The sequence below is a fragment of the Phodopus roborovskii genome, unplaced genomic scaffold (genome assembly GCF_943737965.1).
Source record: "Phodopus roborovskii unplaced genomic scaffold, PHOROB, whole genome shotgun sequence".
Classification (NCBI taxonomy): Eukaryota; Metazoa; Chordata; class Mammalia; order Rodentia; family Cricetidae; genus Phodopus; species Phodopus roborovskii.
The window spans coordinates 1907306-1926302 of NW_026126619.1; positions in this window are offsets into that span (position 1 = coordinate 1907306).

The window sequence follows — 18997 nt, forward strand, 5'->3', positions numbered from 1 at the left end:
TAAAAAATTTAGTTATCTGTCCAGTCACATATGTTGTCAACATTGTCAGCTAGGTAATACATTTTTTTTTTGATAAAGGGGCATGTTCACAAATTATTATTTTAAGTTGTGAATGTCATGATAATGACACTAGAAGAATTAAGGTAGTAGTAGATTTTGTTCTAAATAGAATTGGTGTGCATCTAGAATGAGGTTCACATTTCTCTGTCTATTCAAAATCAATTGTAGTTGCTAACTACATTGATTTTCAGCTCATGGTCCTATTTTGGAAAATAGTCTCTCTCTCCTCTCTCTCTCTCTGTTTCTCTCTCTCTGTTTCTCTCTCTCTCTCTCTCTCTCTCTCTCTCTCTCTCTCTCTCTGTTTCCCTCTACCTATCTCCTTTTGTTTTTGTTCTTTCTTTCAGGGTTGTCTTAGAGTTTCTATTGCTGTGAGATAACACTGTTACCACAAACAACTGTTACCACAAACCTGTATCATGGAAGGATGTGGGAAGACCATCAGGGCAGGAAGATGGAGGTAGGAGCTGATGTAAAGGCAACAGTGGAGTGCTCGTTACTGATTTGTCTCTCATGACGTGCTCAGCCTTCTTTCTGATAGCATCGAAGACTACCAACTCAGGTGTGCCATTGGCCTCAGTATGAACCCATCAGTACAATGTATAATATACATTGATATGTGTATATTATACACACACACACACACACACACACACACACACACACACACACATATATATATATATATATATATATATATATATATATATATCTCCAGGCTTTTTCTTTAGGGCCACCTACTACCTCCCACATCATGAAACAGACACTTATTATAAGTAGTTTTAAATGATCAGGCTAGCTTAGGCACATTTCTGTCTAGCTCTTTTAACTTAAATGAACCTGTTTGTCTTTATCTACCTTGTGTCTTGTCTCTGGGCTTGTAACTTTCCCTCTCTGTATCTTACGTTCACTGTTTCTCATGTCAGCTTTCTGTCATCTGTCTGGCATCTGTCTGGCTTCTTGTCCTGGGTGTCCCCCCTGTGCCTTCCTCCTCTCTCCCTCGTTCTTCTTTCTCCCCCTTCTCTCTCTTTTCTATTTATGCTCAAGTGTTTGTCCGACATTAACATTAAATATGTGTTTCATGACTCATTCTGTTTATTTCTTTGTACCATTATAACATCTATTATTGAGGCTGAAGTACAACTTCATAGTCACCATTGAGAGAAGGAAACATTGTTTATTTGAGTTTTGGGAATACACAGCTCTGAGAGTGAGATGCCCTAGGGGAGTATTAGGGACTCTGGGATGGACATGAAGCTGACATCATTGTGGGGATGTTGCCAACCAATATTTAGAGTGTCAAATGTTAACATAATTTTATTTTGTTGTCTGCTTACAGTTCTAATTTCTCCTACTCTGCAGATTACATACAAAGAATTAGGTGCCAAAAGGACTTTTTGATTTCAAAAATACTTTCAAGTACAGTTAATGACTATGCCTATGAATGTTTGCTTTCTTGAGTAAACATCGCATTCTAGAGCTTGAAGAGATTCTTCTAAATTAAGATTCTAATAAACAGCTATAATGAGAACTTTTCGCTAGAAAAGTTAGACCTCAGAAAAATTCATTAACACAGTACACCCTAAAACTAGGATTCCGTTTCACAAATGAAAACACTGAAAATAATATTCTTAATAATTTGTCATACATTTTATATATAAGTAATGGAGCCATAACTATTCCCATTTGCCATAATGATTAAATTGGATTGATTCTTTTCTTTTTAGCTTACTTACTCTTTTACCACATTAGAAATAAAATTTAGAGAAGCAATCAAATACAAGTTACAGAAGAACTAATGATGCTATACAGCTGTACCAGTAGTTCTTACTCCTTCTTATATAAAAGAGAATATTGATGAAATAAGAACTACTGGATTAATGTTATGTAAAACTCACTGTATAGTAATGAATAATTAAACATTTTACTTTTCTTTTTACAAAAGTCATACCTTCTTAACTTCAGTAACTTCCTTTGTCAACATTAATTACATATGCTTAGTAACTTCAGTATTATTCTTTTTACTCTCCCTACAGTCTCTGTCTCTCTTTCACTATCTCTTTGTCTCTGTCTCTTTGTCTCTGTCTCTCCTTCTCTGCTCCCTTGCTCAGGGTTCGGTTGTCAGGGCACCATACATTCTAGCCAAACATTAATCCTTTAGTTTTAGTAAATGTGCAGTGAGATGTTTTGACTGAGTGTTTTTCTATATTATCTTATTTCAGATCCTTAATTCAATATAAAGGTTTCTGTCTTAAAAAACAAAACATCTTTTTTTTTCTCCACTATTGCTTAGATTGTTAATTGGGGTCATCCTTGTAGCTCTCTGGACATTTCCATAGTCCCAGATTTCTCTTAAAGCCTATAATGACCCCCTTTATTATGGTATCTTTTCTTGCTCTCCTATTCTTTCCGTGACTCAATCTTCTTGCTCCCTCATGCCCACCCCTCCCCTCTTCTTCCTCCTAACTCTCTCTCCCCTCTCCCCTGCTCCCAATTTGCTTGGGAGATCTTGTTCTTTTCCCCTTCTCCAGGGGACCATGCCTAGACATATGGGGGAGGGCGTAGGCCCTGCTCAAAATGATATGACAGACTTTGAAGACTTCCCATTCAAGGCCTCACTCTTCCTGGGGAGCAGAAAGGGGATAGGATGGGAGTTAGTGGGGGTAATAGGGCAGGATAGGAGGGTAAGGGAACTGGGATTGACATGTAAAACAAGCTTGTTTCAAATTTAAATTAAAAAAATTATCAAAAAACAATCTTTTCTTATTTTACGTACCAATCCCTATTCTTCCTCCCTACCTCCATCCTTTCCTCAGAGAGGGTGTGAAACTCAAGATTTATCTAGATAAATAGGGGCATTGTACTGACTACATTTAACAAGAGAGTGTCACATGTTTTAAACTTTGGTAAAAGATAAGAAAAACAAAAGCAGAGAGGCTACACAGAATAACGCTTGAACTGTGATGAATGTTTGTTATCCTGCCTTTCACTATATTTGCCCATGCCCACATACATGGAAACATACATATGAAATATGTATAGTTTTTGATATAGCAATTATACTTCAATAAAGGTGATTAATTGTTTAAAATTCTTGTCCTCCAAATTGTCATAAAAATTAATGATATCACCACCATTCTCTGAGGAATATATTTAACAATAATCAAAATATGTAAAACTTTTATTTTTATTATGTATAAACTCACTGAACTTTGGAGTTCATTTTCTGTAAAACAAAACCTGTATATTAGTGCTTAATAATAAACATTGATATTTGTATGCAGTAGAACTCTATCCTGTGTGGCTTCTTCAGGAACCAGGACTCCACCATGTATGTGATGGATTATCAAATGGCATGCCTGACAGACCATTCTGCATAAGTAACACAAAGCATATTGATGCTTCTCATGAACATGGATCATCTCTGATCTCAAAGGGAGTGATATGTGTAATAAGATTATTTGTGCTTAAGAGTGAGCAGTACAAGTATCCTCTCTTTATATGATTTCAAAAGAAAAGAGTTTCCCTACTGTATTTAAACTAGAGTTTAAGTTTTGGCTAAGATGCCCGAAATACCTTGCACACAGTCGTGGAGACCTGAGTTGCATCCATGGAACCCACTTAAAAATTTGGAATGAAACTTTTGAGCATATTGTGTCATATGCAGAGACACATAATAATAATAATAATAATAATAATAATAATAATAATAGAAGATTTGTTAGAATATGGACAAATTTGATCTCTGTGAAAGAGAAGAAAAGCAAGATTTTCAGTATTTAAGACTTTTAGTGGCTGCATGAGTCTGAGAGATCTATTTGATTTTTTTTAAACCTCTGAATTTTATCAGAAAAAATAACTTGATAACCCTTTACAATATTAAATTTTTTGCAAAGGACATGACTTTAACACATACATATATAATTGGTGTATGTTTATTTTCAAGAAAAATTTTAAAACAAAGAGGTTAAGGGCTGTGGTAGAATGATATGTGAAAGCTGAAATAAATGCTTAATAAAGACATATTTTACTTTCTTATTTCAAGAGGAATTTGTAAACTGGGTGAAATCTAGATTAGACTATAGCTGGATGGTAATACATATATGCTCTGCATAGCTTCTTTTGAATTTCCAGGTAGTATGAAGTGCAAATAACTGTGATTATCAACTAAGAACACATCGTAAGTAAAACAAGGATAGGGGAATTGTACTACTACTGACATCTCATGAAGACAAAAAGGAGACTCAAATTACAGCTGCTTCCCTCATCAAGAAGCCTCTCTATGTAGTAGACTGAAATCACTACAGAAGGTCACAACTAGTCAAATTGCATCAATTAACTAACCATGGGATTACCACACTTAGCTAACTAATACATTTGCAACAGAACCTAAATTTAAGGTTTAGGAAACATCCTGGAGGAGAGGTTGAGAACACAGTCGGAGCTAGAGGACTGCTGCGTGGTGCTCTCTTCTACAAACAAGCAAATATTTTAGAAGATAAGTGGGAAGGAGATGCTTGTCCTGGGATGAGTAGGGGGAAGGGTCATCAAAAATATGACCAATGTATGTTGTATTAAATTTCCTAAGAATTGATAAAGTTACAATATTATTTCTTAAAATGAAATCTTTGAAATGATGTGTTCTCATCTTAGAATATATTTATTTAGTTTTCAGACTGTCCTATTTTAATTTTAGCTGACATTAATGTAATATTACTTTAATAATGTTATAATAATTGTACTTCATTTTACATAGTTTAATATTTAATAGCAATGCAACCTAACCAAGCTGCTCAATTTACTTTTCAGACTCTAGTGTTTCCTTTAATTAGTGATCATTATGTTAGGAACAGCAATGTGGTTGGAAGTCAGTTTGCCGTGAATCCAGTCTTACCATATTGGGCTGAGAAAAGTTTTATTATAATACATCATGGGAACTAAATGATGACTTACTGTATTTGGGGTCTTTATTTGACAAGACATCTTCAAATTATTTTTAGTTTTTAGACTGGGCAAACAATTTCACCAAGTAACACGTCTCATCACCTCAACTTGACAAACAAAATTGAAAACATATGATTATAATTACACTCCTTAATAAAATATGAATTACATGTAGCTTTATAAGATACCTTACTTTACAGAAGAATTCATGACTTTTTAAACAGGAATTGGGTTGTGTGTAAGAGTATTTTCAGCTAGCTATGATAAGTTGAAATTCAGTAGAATGAAGAAGTACCTCTTTCTTACATGATGAATCCATACATTTCCATAAGGCATTTTTGAAGAATATTCATGTTTACCAATGGTATGATATATAACAAAATGTAAAGGGAAGTCCTGGAACAACGAACCAGCTCCCCTCTTTTAGACTTAGACCATAACTAACTTGTCTGCACTTCAGTAGTGTGCTTGTTGTGCTTCATACGATTGTTCTGGGAACTGCTAACAAAATCTGTAATGTGTATAATTAAGGTCCACAAAGAAAAGAGTGCTTGACTTCTGTTCTGTTTCATTGGGAATGTAGTGAGCTGCTGGGAGGTTAGCCCAGAGCCCCAGTCACGCTCAGGAAAAACCCTATGTCTGAGCTACAACCCCAAGCTTTGGGTGTTGGTTTGAATGAAATGAATGTGGACATCTGAAATAAGTACACAGTGCATTTCTTCTCAGCATTTCTATATTAAGCCAGTCTGTTTACCTTCTTTCACATTAAGATGTCTAGTGTTTGATCTCCTGGTAGATCTGCATCATCTTTAGACACACAGCATTTGCATGCAACTTTTATATATAAGTTGGCAGGATATAAGGGATTTTGCAGCAGGTTTCTTCACTCTTTTAAGTCTCATTGGAATAAAGTTCATAATTAAATTTCAACCAAAAGAGAATAAAATAAGCATCAATAATAACTTGAAACAAAAACAAACCCAAAACAAACAAAACAACAACAACAACAAAGAAGCCCCAGGAAGATATAAAGAAAAAGAGACTTCATTACCAAGAGGTATAACTGATAACAGATTTTTGCATTATAAACTTGAAGCATTGAAGTTGTTGTTGTTTATGGAACTCACTGAACACAGGAAACAAAGGATCCTTAAATATTAGGAAAAAACAACTTTCTGAAAGATCTAACTTTAATGCAATTATAAACATCATCAAAATCAATGAACTTCCATTGACTTTAAGATGTCCAATTTAATTGAGACTTCCAAATAGGAAATACCACTACCACAAACAGAAGAAGAGAGGAACTAGATTCAGTGGGAGCTACCTGAACATACACATGGCAGACTGGTCCCTGAACACTCATTTGTTTTCACAGATTTGATGGCCTACTAAAATTACAATCAAGATTTTAATCTTGAAGCAGATTAAGCAAGAAAGATGAGATTTCATTTCTACTTTAAAGATGTTATGGCAGAGCCAATGGACTACCTCACCTCTACATCAGCACACAGGAATTTTTCTTTTCTTTTTATTTACATTTAAAACAAGGTTATTTTACATGTTAAACCCAGTTACTTCATCCTGGGTTTAACTATCCTACTATCATCTCCACCGAACCCTAGCCCATCCCCTTTCTGCTCCCCAAGAAGCAGACTCCATGGGGGATTCTTCAAAGTCTGTCACATCATTTGTGGCAGGGCCTAGGTCCTCCCCCACATGTCTACGCTGACAGAGTATCCCTCTATAGCACACATGAATCTTTCAACACACCAATGTACAGTGTATATTGTACCAATATTGCTCTTATGAGAAGTAACCTTCTTAAGGCATCTTATTGTTTCTTATCAATAGTATTGTGTTCCATAGTTTCTTCTTCACATGTATTATGTTCTAAGTTTTTTAGATGGAAAATTCACATCTAAATAATTTATAACTTTGGTATTAGACCTTTCTGGTTAGTGTGATGATATATTATAGATTGGTTTCTGAGCTATCCTTGATCTGAGTCATAACTTTGTTCAGTATTTTCATCCTGTATTTACTATACTCCTACTGTCGACACAGTAGCTGTATACTTATCAAATTAATTATTAGTTTTACCATGCCCTGTCTATTGGCGAACATGGGGTATCGAACTCATCCAGAATCACTGTATTGGGTTCAAGCTATGTTTTCAGATATAAAAGTGGTTTATTTTATGAAATTAGGTGTCACTTTTACTTGGTGTGTATTAGTTAGATCTGTAATGTCCTTTCGGTAGATTTTTAATTTAATCAATATCAATTGACCATCTTTATCACCTCTGACTAGTTTTGGTTTGAGGCCTGTTTTGTCAACTATTAGAACAAATGCCTTGTTATTTCTTAGTTCCTGTAGTTTGGAATAACTTTTCCAATCTTGTATCCTCAAGTGGTATCTGTCATTGATAGAGATGTGTTTTTGTTGGAGGCAACAAAATATTGGATTCTGTTTTATAACATATAGGCTTGTGTCTTTTTCTTAGAGAATTGAGACAACTAATATTCAGAGTTATTATCAAAAGAAGTATATTAATTTCTATTATTTTGTGAGTTTTCCTTGGACATATTTTCTGTATATTGTTTATTTTTTCTTTGTGATCTCTTAGATATATTGGTATAATTTTTCTCTTACTTTTTATAATAAATACATCAAACTTTACATGGACATGAACATATATACAGAAAACATATTGTATTAGAGGTTATATCTTGTCAATTATTTCAGGCACTTGGTGGAGATCCCAAATCCCACAGAAACATGGAACACACACCATTTTCTGATGGGGATTTTACAGTTTTTCTGAAAATATTATAAATAAAGTTAGTATTAATAATTTTTATTTATATTTAGCAATACACATACAACCTATTTTAAGCCAGGAACTCCAAATAACTAATATTTTCTTATGAATTAATTATATAATCTATTTTAAAGTAGTAATTATACTAGTATTAAATTGGTTGGAATTTTAACTAATAATCCCAAGTAGTCACTTTGATATTTGGTTGTTTTGTATATTTTAGGGCATATATAAATGTAATGAATATTTGCATTTAATTTTCTACTAAATCCAGTCAAATACATATGATCTTGCCATGATAATAATTAAACAAGACAGCTATACAACAGGGTTAGTTTTTTTTATCTTCAAATGTGTATATTATAGTAAAAATAATATAGAAATGTAAGACCAATTATGTATTTTAAATCTAGAAAGTAAAACCTACAGAATAGTCAGTGTATCAGAAAGTAAGTAATATGATTAAACCCCTTTTGTCTCTAAACCCAGATTCCTTTAAAGATTGAATATACTAGCTTGAAAGCTGTGAATTAAAAAATATTGGGTCTTATTGAAAGAATATATGTGTTGCTGTACTGAACATTAATGTATTTTACAAAATCTCACATCTCTCTAATTAGTCTGCAGTGCAGTACATGAAAGGTCTTCAAATTATCTTAACATTTCTGAGGTCCCCTTAGCTATTCACTTCATTGCCCTAGCTCTGTTGTTATAACTTTTATATGAACATGGTTTCCTGCTATTTGTGTCTGGAATACAATTTTTTTCTTTAGTATTCAAGGGATGAGAACCTAGCATTATGGTCACATATGTTCAAATGTCTAAGCCACACTAATTTCAGTCACACCTGAAATCTAACCCCAAGTCTACAACTCAAATGAAAGGCTGTTAGGAGAAGACAAATAGTTCCCCTGAGTGCACAATTTCTTCAGGAGGTGCAGTTTGTCTTAAATATATGCTGATAATTCAAAGAAACTGTAATACATCTTTTTAGCTCTTTCCAAAGTAACTAATTGCAAACAGAAGTTAGCACAGAACATTTTGTGAAATGTTGGAAAATAGACCCATATTTCACTGTTGCAGAGCACCCGAGTTGAGTTCATGTACTCTGCAATCAGTTTTCCTGAAGACTCAACAACTAGTTGAAATAACTTATGAAGCAATTTATTACTTTCCTTGCTTCAAATTTAAAACAAATTCAAAGGAAAAGTAGTAGAATTTCTTATATAGTCCTGGATTTTGAATTCCTGTATAAACGTAAGTTAAGATGTTGAAAATCCTCATCCAAAAAATAAAACCAAGCAAACAAACCAACAAACAAAAACCAAAAAAGATCTGGAGACAAAGTTCCTTGAAATTATTTATGTGGAAATCTTTACAATAAAGAACCATTCCCTGCTTTCAGTGTTTGGTTAAGACTATTTCTCTGAATTTTATGCTGGAGTTTATGCCAGACATTGAAAGGTTAGACCATTGCTGTGTTTAATAATCCTATTCACAGCACTGATTGTTGCCAAAGGCCTGTTGCTGATCTTCCCTGTGAAGTCTACTCCCCGGTCTTCCTTTCCAGATTGCAAGCTATGGGGTTGGCTGGTTTTCCAGCCCTACTCTAGCTGAAAACCAGCTAGAAACAATGTTGTTAAGCAACATTGGCCATATGGGCTTAAATGTACCAGTGATTTTGGTTAATTTCTCATTTGTGTTTTGTTTCCTTTAATTTAGAAGGGTGAAGGCAATATACTATCATGTGTTAGTGTTGTAACAGGCACCATTCAAAAGCAGGGTGTACTTCCATGGAATTTGTCTAATGGCTGTTATTTCCTTCAATTCCTAAGATTCAACTATCCGTTGGAATATATAATGGGGGTTCCAGAAAGTTCAGTGTTGGTCATGCTTATCAATTAACCTTTGTTGTATGAATTAGGGTGACTTTATCTAAGTTCTAAATCATTGAAAATCAATGATGTAGAGATATTTATACTGTTAGAAACACACTGAATAGATAGCATTCTAAGTTAGAATCTTATACTCTCAAGGTATTGGAACTGGAGATATATATATATATATATATATATAATGTTTAAGTCTTGTGTGAAATATAGATCTTTGGATATTATAGGGCTAGGATGGTTTGCTTTTGCCTATCAATGTGTATTTTGATATTTGATGGAGAATAGTTCAGGATTCATATAAAGATTACTACCTTAGTTATGTGCAACTATCATAATTTTAAATCTGTTACAACACTGCAGTTTTTTAAATGATGTCAGAGTACACAAGTGTGAACGTGCTTGTGCACACCTAGTTAAGGAGTCAAAATGAGTTTATTCTTTGTATATGAAGCAATGTCAGGAAATTGTCTGCTACACATGGTCAGAGTCCTGAGTCTTAACGTTTCCCCTTTTTGTAGTCACTTGAACACATACAATCACATTTTGTTCCCATTTATTCCAGTATTGGGAAAGAGAATATTAAATCTTACACTGTTAGCAATACTTAAAAATAGCAATGATATTAAACTTTGGAGTAGTTTGGCAAGAAGATTCTCCTCCTCATACATAACTACTTGTATGATAGATTGCTGTGAAGATTTACATTCAGTTGTCCCCTGTGTTTACTGGAAACCACATCCATGTATCTAGTATGTGGGCATCTTTCGCTATTTCCACTCACAATCAAGAAAACTCACTTAACATGTAAACTACTTGAATAAATAGAAATAGCCAAATTTTATTATACTTCATTAATAACCTTGATATCAAGATGTCTAGATATGTTTCTAATTCATCTTCAAGGCAATCCCTCAAGGGTAGAAGAAAAGCTATCACATAGCTAGAATCATTAAAATGATGGATGCTACAAGCACTATAGTTGGGTTGTACAGAGCCTCTATTAACGTTGACAAAATCCATATTGTTTTCCATATTGCTAAAATCCCTACCTAGTGTATATTAGAGGACTTTTTTTAAATCATTTAATATTTTAAATTATTTTTGCAGTTGTGTTCTGAGTGGGATAATATGGAATCCCAATATATTTATTACCTAATTAGTTAATACATTTTTAAAGCTGGGAATTGTAATTAGGACCTCTCTTATGCCGGGCAAGAAGTTGACTGCTGAGGTATGTCCTCACCAACCACTAACCTACTGATAGATGAAGTTATTAACTGTTTGTCTTATAGCTCTTGGTATCTATGTATTCTTCTTTTGAACGTGTGTTCAGCTCATACTCTTAGTTTTGGATTGGATTTTCCCTGTCTATGTTGTCACTGTGTAGAGTAGCTAAGATATGGAATTGGCCTGTATACCCAGCAACAGATGTATAAAGAAATGACCTATTAGTTGGGGGTAAGAAGTCAAACTTCTTATTTACTCTTATTGACTCTTCTTTCACTAGAACAGCAGTGTGAAGAAGCAAGGCTTTCATGCTCCAGTCTATAAAACGATTTCCTGACACTGATGAGAATTCCCTTCTGTTGTATTGAATTCTAGCTGGCTTTGATTGAGCAGTGAAAAAAAATTTTTTTGTTTGTTAGTTTGCAAGGAATTTGGTCTGGTTCTTATCTATTCTTGGTTTGTTTTATCAGGGCCATGCTGTTACTGGTGTTATTGTACTTTGAGTTATTCTGGGAATTCTGGTGGGTCATGCCACCTCAATTCAATCTAAAACCTTCTTCAGCATCTGCCCAAAGATTTGTCTGAAAGGTCACTCTTGATGCTATTAAGTGGATAATGAAATCAATATTAACATCACAGCAACACTTACAGCAAAGTTCAGAGTCAAAGGTATGGTTTAGTAACTGTTGGAAACTTTCCTATCTTTTATTGAAACAAATGTCTTGAGTTCTTTTCTATTTAGCATGACATTGACTATTGGATCCTTGTATACTGTATTTTTATTGTAGTTGAGATACATCCTCAGTATTCATGGATTCTTTGGTCTCGGGTGGTAGGCAACCATAATGTGAGTTTCTCTTCCCTGTGATGTCATTCCTGCCATGATGGACTGAAGTTGGTCTGATGTAAAAAAATTGCCATATCAGCAATATGTGTAATTCAGTGCATGCCTTGTTCGTTAAAGAGAGAGTAAGAGCCAATAAGATACATGTGGAAATGCGATACTTTTTCAAAGTGGTTGAACGGGAAAACACAGCACTCCTGCCTGATAATTTTTTTCCCTCCTGGCCTACAGAATAAATGTGATGGTAAGAATACTGACAGCTTTCTAGAATCCTGATTGCCATAGTGATTGGGGTCTAGGATCATGAGCTAGGTCCTGGGCTGGAATGAAGATTTGAGTCCTGGGATTCACATGGTGAGGAAAGATGAACATATTTAAATGTCTTCATACTATCAATATAACATATGGTTTTCCACTATTTCCTGCATATCTCTTCTTGAGAGAGACTAGAAAGCTTTATCTGCTTTAAATGTAAACTACAAATGTAAAATAAAAATAATTGGCATTCTGGAGTTATCAAAATAAAGTTTCAGAATACTATGTCATTCAAAACAAAACTAAACAACTGTTAAAATTTTTAGTAAACACATATTTAAGGGATGACTTGAAATACATATTAAAACATTTATTTTTCTTCAACTCCATGTACTATCACTCAAAGGCCTTTGTTACAACAAAAATATACTCAAGGTCACTACTCTTATAAAAGTCACTTTTTACTTGAAATAAGGTACAAAATTAATAAAACTTGATTATGCTACATTTGAGCAAATTATGTAGTAAAATTGAATGTGATGGGTCCCATAAATAAAAAATATTGAGCACTAACAAGACAGTAATGTGAGCAAAATTAGGGGATATCAGGAGTCAGCAGAGTTCAGCTCTCCTGACTCCTGCCAAGGTTCAGATCAGTTGTCTCAGTGTAGTGAAAGGACTTAGAAAATTCCGTATACAACACACAAATTGAACAAAATTTTTCTTATTTGATATTAAATGAAAATGCTGTGAAGTTTTTAACTTTTTTTTATAATTAAGCTGGGCATTATTCTGCAGAGTTATTTTCTTCAAATTTATTATGAAACAGAATAGGTTGAAAAATGTTCTATTATCAACAGAAACAGAGATTAAAATATTAAAAATAGACAAACTGTGTAGGGTACATAACAAGTGCTGTCCTACTACTGGGTTGGAATAAAGAGACATTATGTTAAAATTTATGTCATTTGACTTTGATTATCAGAAAAAGGACAGTTTGGGAAATTCAAAGATTTGGATATTTTATTCATTTAATGATAGAATTACAACTAAGAAAAGCACCATAAGCCTGGATCCTGGTGAAATCCATGCACACATTCAGGAACATCATTAGGAACATAATCATCCCCTCTCTGTGAATTCTGTTATTCAGAGAAAATTAAAATCTCGAATGCTTGCATATAATCTGTATGGTCTAACAGCTCAGTACATGAAAAATTAGCATATATATTAGCTCCAAACTGCTCCTTATCCTGTGTCAGCAATTAGAAAGAATTTAAAGTAAAGACATCTCCTAATAAACATTCAGTTCATCAATGAATCCCTTAATTTACTAATCCATTATGGAAAGTGTGTTCTTCATGACCCAATGACCTATCAGAATCGATCTTCTCAGTTAGCAACCAAGCCTTCAACACATGATCATTTGGGGAACATTTCTCGATTCAAATTTTATCATTCTTCCCAGAACCCCAAACATTTCATGCCCATTTTAAAGTAAAAATACATTTAGTTCATCTACAAGCATGCCAGAAGTTTAAACAATTCTACAATTTCTCAATATACCAAATTTAAATTCTTCCCTGAAACACTATGCAACCCCTAGGTTTGAGCAAGTATGTGCCAAAGTGCCTGGATAAATGAATCCCTTCCCTGTAGACTATGTATGAGCAGGACACCACAGGAATCTGTTCTCAAAGCAAGTACTTTTCAAATGAGTTAGCGTCATTAAATTCTTGCATAAATTCTGGAACTGTACTGAAAGTACCTTTATTGTTTGAATATAAGACTTTGCTTTTGGGGGAAAGGGAGATTTATGTCTTCAGCTTTTCAATATTTCCCGGGTCTGACCTTTGAGTCTGAGTGTTCTTCAGTACTACATATGCTGAAAGTTTTTCAAATCTTTTGCTATTTATTTTTGCTTGTTATTTTTGTTCCTGGTTTTTCACTATGAAGCTGCCTAAAAGAAGCCAGCAATACCTGTGCCATAGACTGCATACTATACTTCCTTGAAATTTCTTCCACAAGATTAAGTAAGCTGTTACCGTTGAACTTTGCTTCTTAAAAAGTCTTAGAGCAGAGACTACATTTGGATAAGTTCTTTGTCAGAACAAACCATGAGTATCCCTGGTGGAATCTCCAAAAGAGTCGTTACTTAAACCTGGAATCTCATGAACACTGGTTTTACACTCTGTGTTGTTGCTGTTACATTCATTTTTCTGAAACTCCTAAGGAATTGTAGGCTTAATGCCTCTCAGCTATTAAAGAAGATGTGAGCCATATTTTAAAAGACATACATTTAGAACATCTTATCGAAACACTGATGTCATGCTGGGCGGGCATGCAGTTCAGTACACACAGTGTCTGTCTGGCATGCAGGAAGGCCTGGGTTTGATTCCCAACTGTATATAAAACAGGTGTGGGGGTACATGACAGTTATCAGGAGGTAGATAGGAAAATCAAATGTTTAAGGTCATTTTAACCATAAAGAGACAGAAGATTCTGTCTCCTCGAACACAAACATGGTCTCTCTCTCTCTCTCTCTCTCTCTCTCTCTCTCTCTCTCTCTCTCTCTCTCTCTCTAATGTAAACAAATCATTCACTACCTTTTGTTTCCAAAACTGTATCAAATTTTTTTAATGTTCCCTTTTAAATGAATGATTAAAAGACAAAAATGACTTGTGTTAATGGATTATATGTCAACCGAGACATGGCTTTAAAAAAAAATTGAGTTTGCAGAACACTTAGGAATGGGATGCCTATGTCGGAGGCCACTTAAGCTTTCTATTAACAGCTCTTATATTGACACAATTATTTATATGCCATTGACTGTAGCCAATCTAGTAGTCAAGAAGAGAAGGGCACTCATCCTTCTCATAGGGGAACCTACAACTGAGTGTCAACAGTCATTAAAAGGGGACAGAAAGAATAGATGGGAGTAGGTTATCATGAGCACAGTTATTTATACACTTTGCACATGAAACAAAATCATTCCAAGTCAATAACTCTAATCATCACTCGAAGTTTGAAATTAAAGGTCTTATGAAAAAATAACAACTTAATATTATTTGTTCAGGGTTCAAAAATTATGAATTGAATTAAAACATTCAAATTATGAACTGAGTTAAAACATTCCTTCAATGTGCAGTGATACAACACAGTAAGATTAATATAAGTAAAACAGTTGAATCTAGAAACATACAGACATGGCAACTAATTGTTCATTTGTTTGTAACACCAGAAAATCTTGCCGGACAAGTCATAAGAAATTATCATTTAAGTATTTTGTTAGGGGAGGGTAACTTGTGCACTTGCAAGCACACAAGCTTATAAATAATGCACAGGCCTGAGGTCACCTCTAGGAAGTGAATTAGTTCCTGCCACTTTGTAGTATTGGGGAATGAGACTCCAGGCCTGTGTATGAGTTCCTCTTTCCTACTGGTATCTCATCGGTCATGATATCAGTTCTATCTTTCATCAGGTTACAAAAAAAATGCATTTAATTATACTTTGGTTCTGCTTCCAAACCAAATGTCACCATTTATTACTCTCCAGTGCTGTTGAGTCAACCTTAGAGACACCCTTAGTAATCAATCATTTTCCTTGGCTAATTTTAGATACTTTATAAATCATTCTTTCTGAAAAGATGAAGAATTCCTCTTTACTTTGTCATTTCTCTTTACTTTGTCATGCTGATAGATAACTGAAGACTGTTATAAATGTTGTAATCCTCAACCATCTCAGCAAAAGGCTGTTCCATATTTAGAATATAGTCTTCTTAACATTTGTGTGATTTGTCTTGCATTACACATCCATAAATGTGTGTGCTCTATACATTTTCTCTAGATTCTTCATGAAAACTGTCTTTTTTTTTCTGAGCATATTGAACTCTTTTGGGAAATTTATCCTGTGCTGCCACAAATTGAAAGATTCAACATTGTACTAGGAAATCATTTTTGTTACTAGTTCATCTGGAGCATTTTCTATTTTTCATTTTAGTGACATCATGATACATATTTCATTATAAAATTAGTATATATTTGAGTATGTAACACAGTTAAAATTATTTAATAAAATACCATATGTATTTCTGAATATAGCACTTAAAAGACTAAAGAAGAAAATAAATACTTCAGTTGTAAATTTGAGGCAATAAAAATAATGGTGCCATATAGACAAGATGTGTAAAGGTGCTTGCTGCCAATCCTGAAATCTGAGTTAAATCCTCAGGATGCACATAACTGAAGGAGAGAACAATTTCCCTCAAGTTGTTATCTAGCCACCACACAGAAACCAGAGCATGTTCACATACACACCACATAAAGGAGAGTATGTTCACACACACAACCCATGGAAAATAAATAAATAAATGTGAAAAATGAAATTGTATGGCTATGAAACAAATTCCCATGCCCAAATACAAAGGTGTTTAGGGAAACTTTGGTTTGTAGTGAGTTGGGAACATTGTATAAGATAAGCATTTCTAGGATTTTAATATGGAAGAAAGTATCTACTCTAAAAAAATTTTTAATTATCCTTCGTTTAGATTAAAGAGAAATGTGAAATGCTTGGTTGAAGTTTATAAATACTGTTTGTTTGAGTCATTTCTTTGTGGGCATGTATGACCAAAATATAATTGTTAACTAGTAATTACATGGAATTTATGGGAGTACAAACGCCCTGTTGGTACTATGAACAGGTATACTTTGAAACTAAGATAGATTTTTTTTTGAATGATATAAAAGTGAAAGAACTTGTCAATAGCTAAAATTAGCTTTATACAAACATACCAAGTAATTTTCACTTTATACACAGTGTGAGAAAATAAAACTTTGAGTCTCAGGAATATTTTGTAATGAATGTAGCTCTGCGTGAAATTTGGTTAAATTAAAATGTGTTGATTTCATATGAGTAGCTTATAAGATTGAAATATTTAGTATTTTAAAAACACTTGCTTAGTGGCTAATGGTTCAAAATGTCTAAAATAATATGAGTCTTTGAATAGACACTTCCTTACTTGGAAATATTTTCATAAAATAAGTATGATCTCTATTATGCATTGTCTTTTTACCATCTTCTCTTAGAAGAAGTTATGTCAATTATTATGTCAAAGTATTTATTATATAAAAAGTTTTATGGTGTGGAAATGTAGCTTGGAGGTAGAGTTCCTGAGTACCATGTGTGAGGCCCTGGGTTTGATCTATATCACTCACAAAAATATTAAGCATCCAGTCTCATCAGCATGATAGTTTTACATATTTTCTATGTACTACCATGCTATAACCAAAGAAACCCTGATGTCACTGGTAAGGATGCACTCTGTCAAAATATGGACTCTGTTTCACATGTAGACTATTAAATTATTTATCAGTTATCACTGAGACTACCCAGAAGAGATGAAGATATTGCAATAACATTTTTTGATCCTTTATGGCTAATGTGTTCTATGAAATGGAAATTTTTTTAATGTGTAGGGCTTTATAGTTGCACAGTCATTGATACTAAGCAATCTAGTACTGAATTCTTACATTATTGTTTCTTACATTGTTGTCTTGGGGAGACATGCAATCTTAAAAGCTTCATAGTCCATGCTTTTACTGGTAATTGGGTTTATGATTGATAACATGCTTTTTAAAATAATTTAAAAATCATCCTACACTCAAATGAATAATATTTGGATTATTTTTTTACTTGATGCATCATCAGATAACTCTTGTTTAGACAGGAGACCCAAGAGAATGATTAGTAGACATAAGAATACTTCCCTAGTTACTCATTTCTGCCAAATAGTCCTCCATAATCACCTATTTACAAAGTCAGTCACTTAAAGTTTTATACCACATTTCTCATAAATTGCCTCCAGACTCCTAGTAAGTCATCAGTACCAACCAGGCAGTTTCTTCTTCATGAACATATCAGAACAAGCTCCCCAGAGCACCACTCAAGATTTCCAGTGGATAGTATTTGTTTTCCCATTATTTATTGTCCCTAGAGGACAATCTTTACTTAGAAGTGAAACCCTACTGGTGTTTGTTGTTGGTTGGTTGGTTGTTCTGATTGTTTGTTGCTGTTTAGTGTTATCTTAGAATTTATGTTCCTTTCTTGTAGATCCCCCCAAAAGTTGTAACCATTTATTTATATTAATTTTATACCTAAGCATGGTCTCTTATACAATCACAGGTTTAACTTACCAATTGTATGAGATCTGAGTAAGGCAAGCACTGGAAAATACTTCCTACCATAATCACAATTATGATGCCAATATATATCCACTTATTCCATCTATACCACACATACATAGTTTTAGTTAATTTTTATTGTGACAGTTATAACTGTCTTCAATGGGTTTTTGATGATTTCTTTTGAAAACACACAACTAAATGGAGAACACTATATTTGCAACCTTTTTCTGATAAATTTTGTTCTCTAAAGCAAATGATTTTCACTTCTTTATGTGCAGTTACTTTATGTGCTTATTCAAAGGAAAAACAGTGTTACATACCTGTAGTTTTTGATGAAAAAAAAAAAAAGAAAATTAAGCATTGTCAAGTGTTTGCAATTACTTAGATTTTGGTTTTAGTGTCATAAAAATAATAACTGAATTATTAAGTTATTTTATAGCTACTAGTAAACTGTCAGTAAATTGTATATGGAAGGCAAAAATGTAGAGTGGTCAATCAGCACAAAAGAAAAGCAAAGACTGATGTCCTACAACTTCAAGCTCTTTAGCAAACTAAATTGCAAGTGTAACATTGCCAAAGAATGAAAACTTTGAATAGAGTAAAGATCCTAGAAGTATTTCACACAAATCTACTACACAACTCATTGACGGTGGAGGAAAGACATTTCAACAAGAAAAAGATCTGCAATTACAACAAATGGTGTAAGACAAAACTGATAGCCAACAGAAGTGACTGTAGAGATAGATGTAACACCAAAAAATGGCTCAAGCTA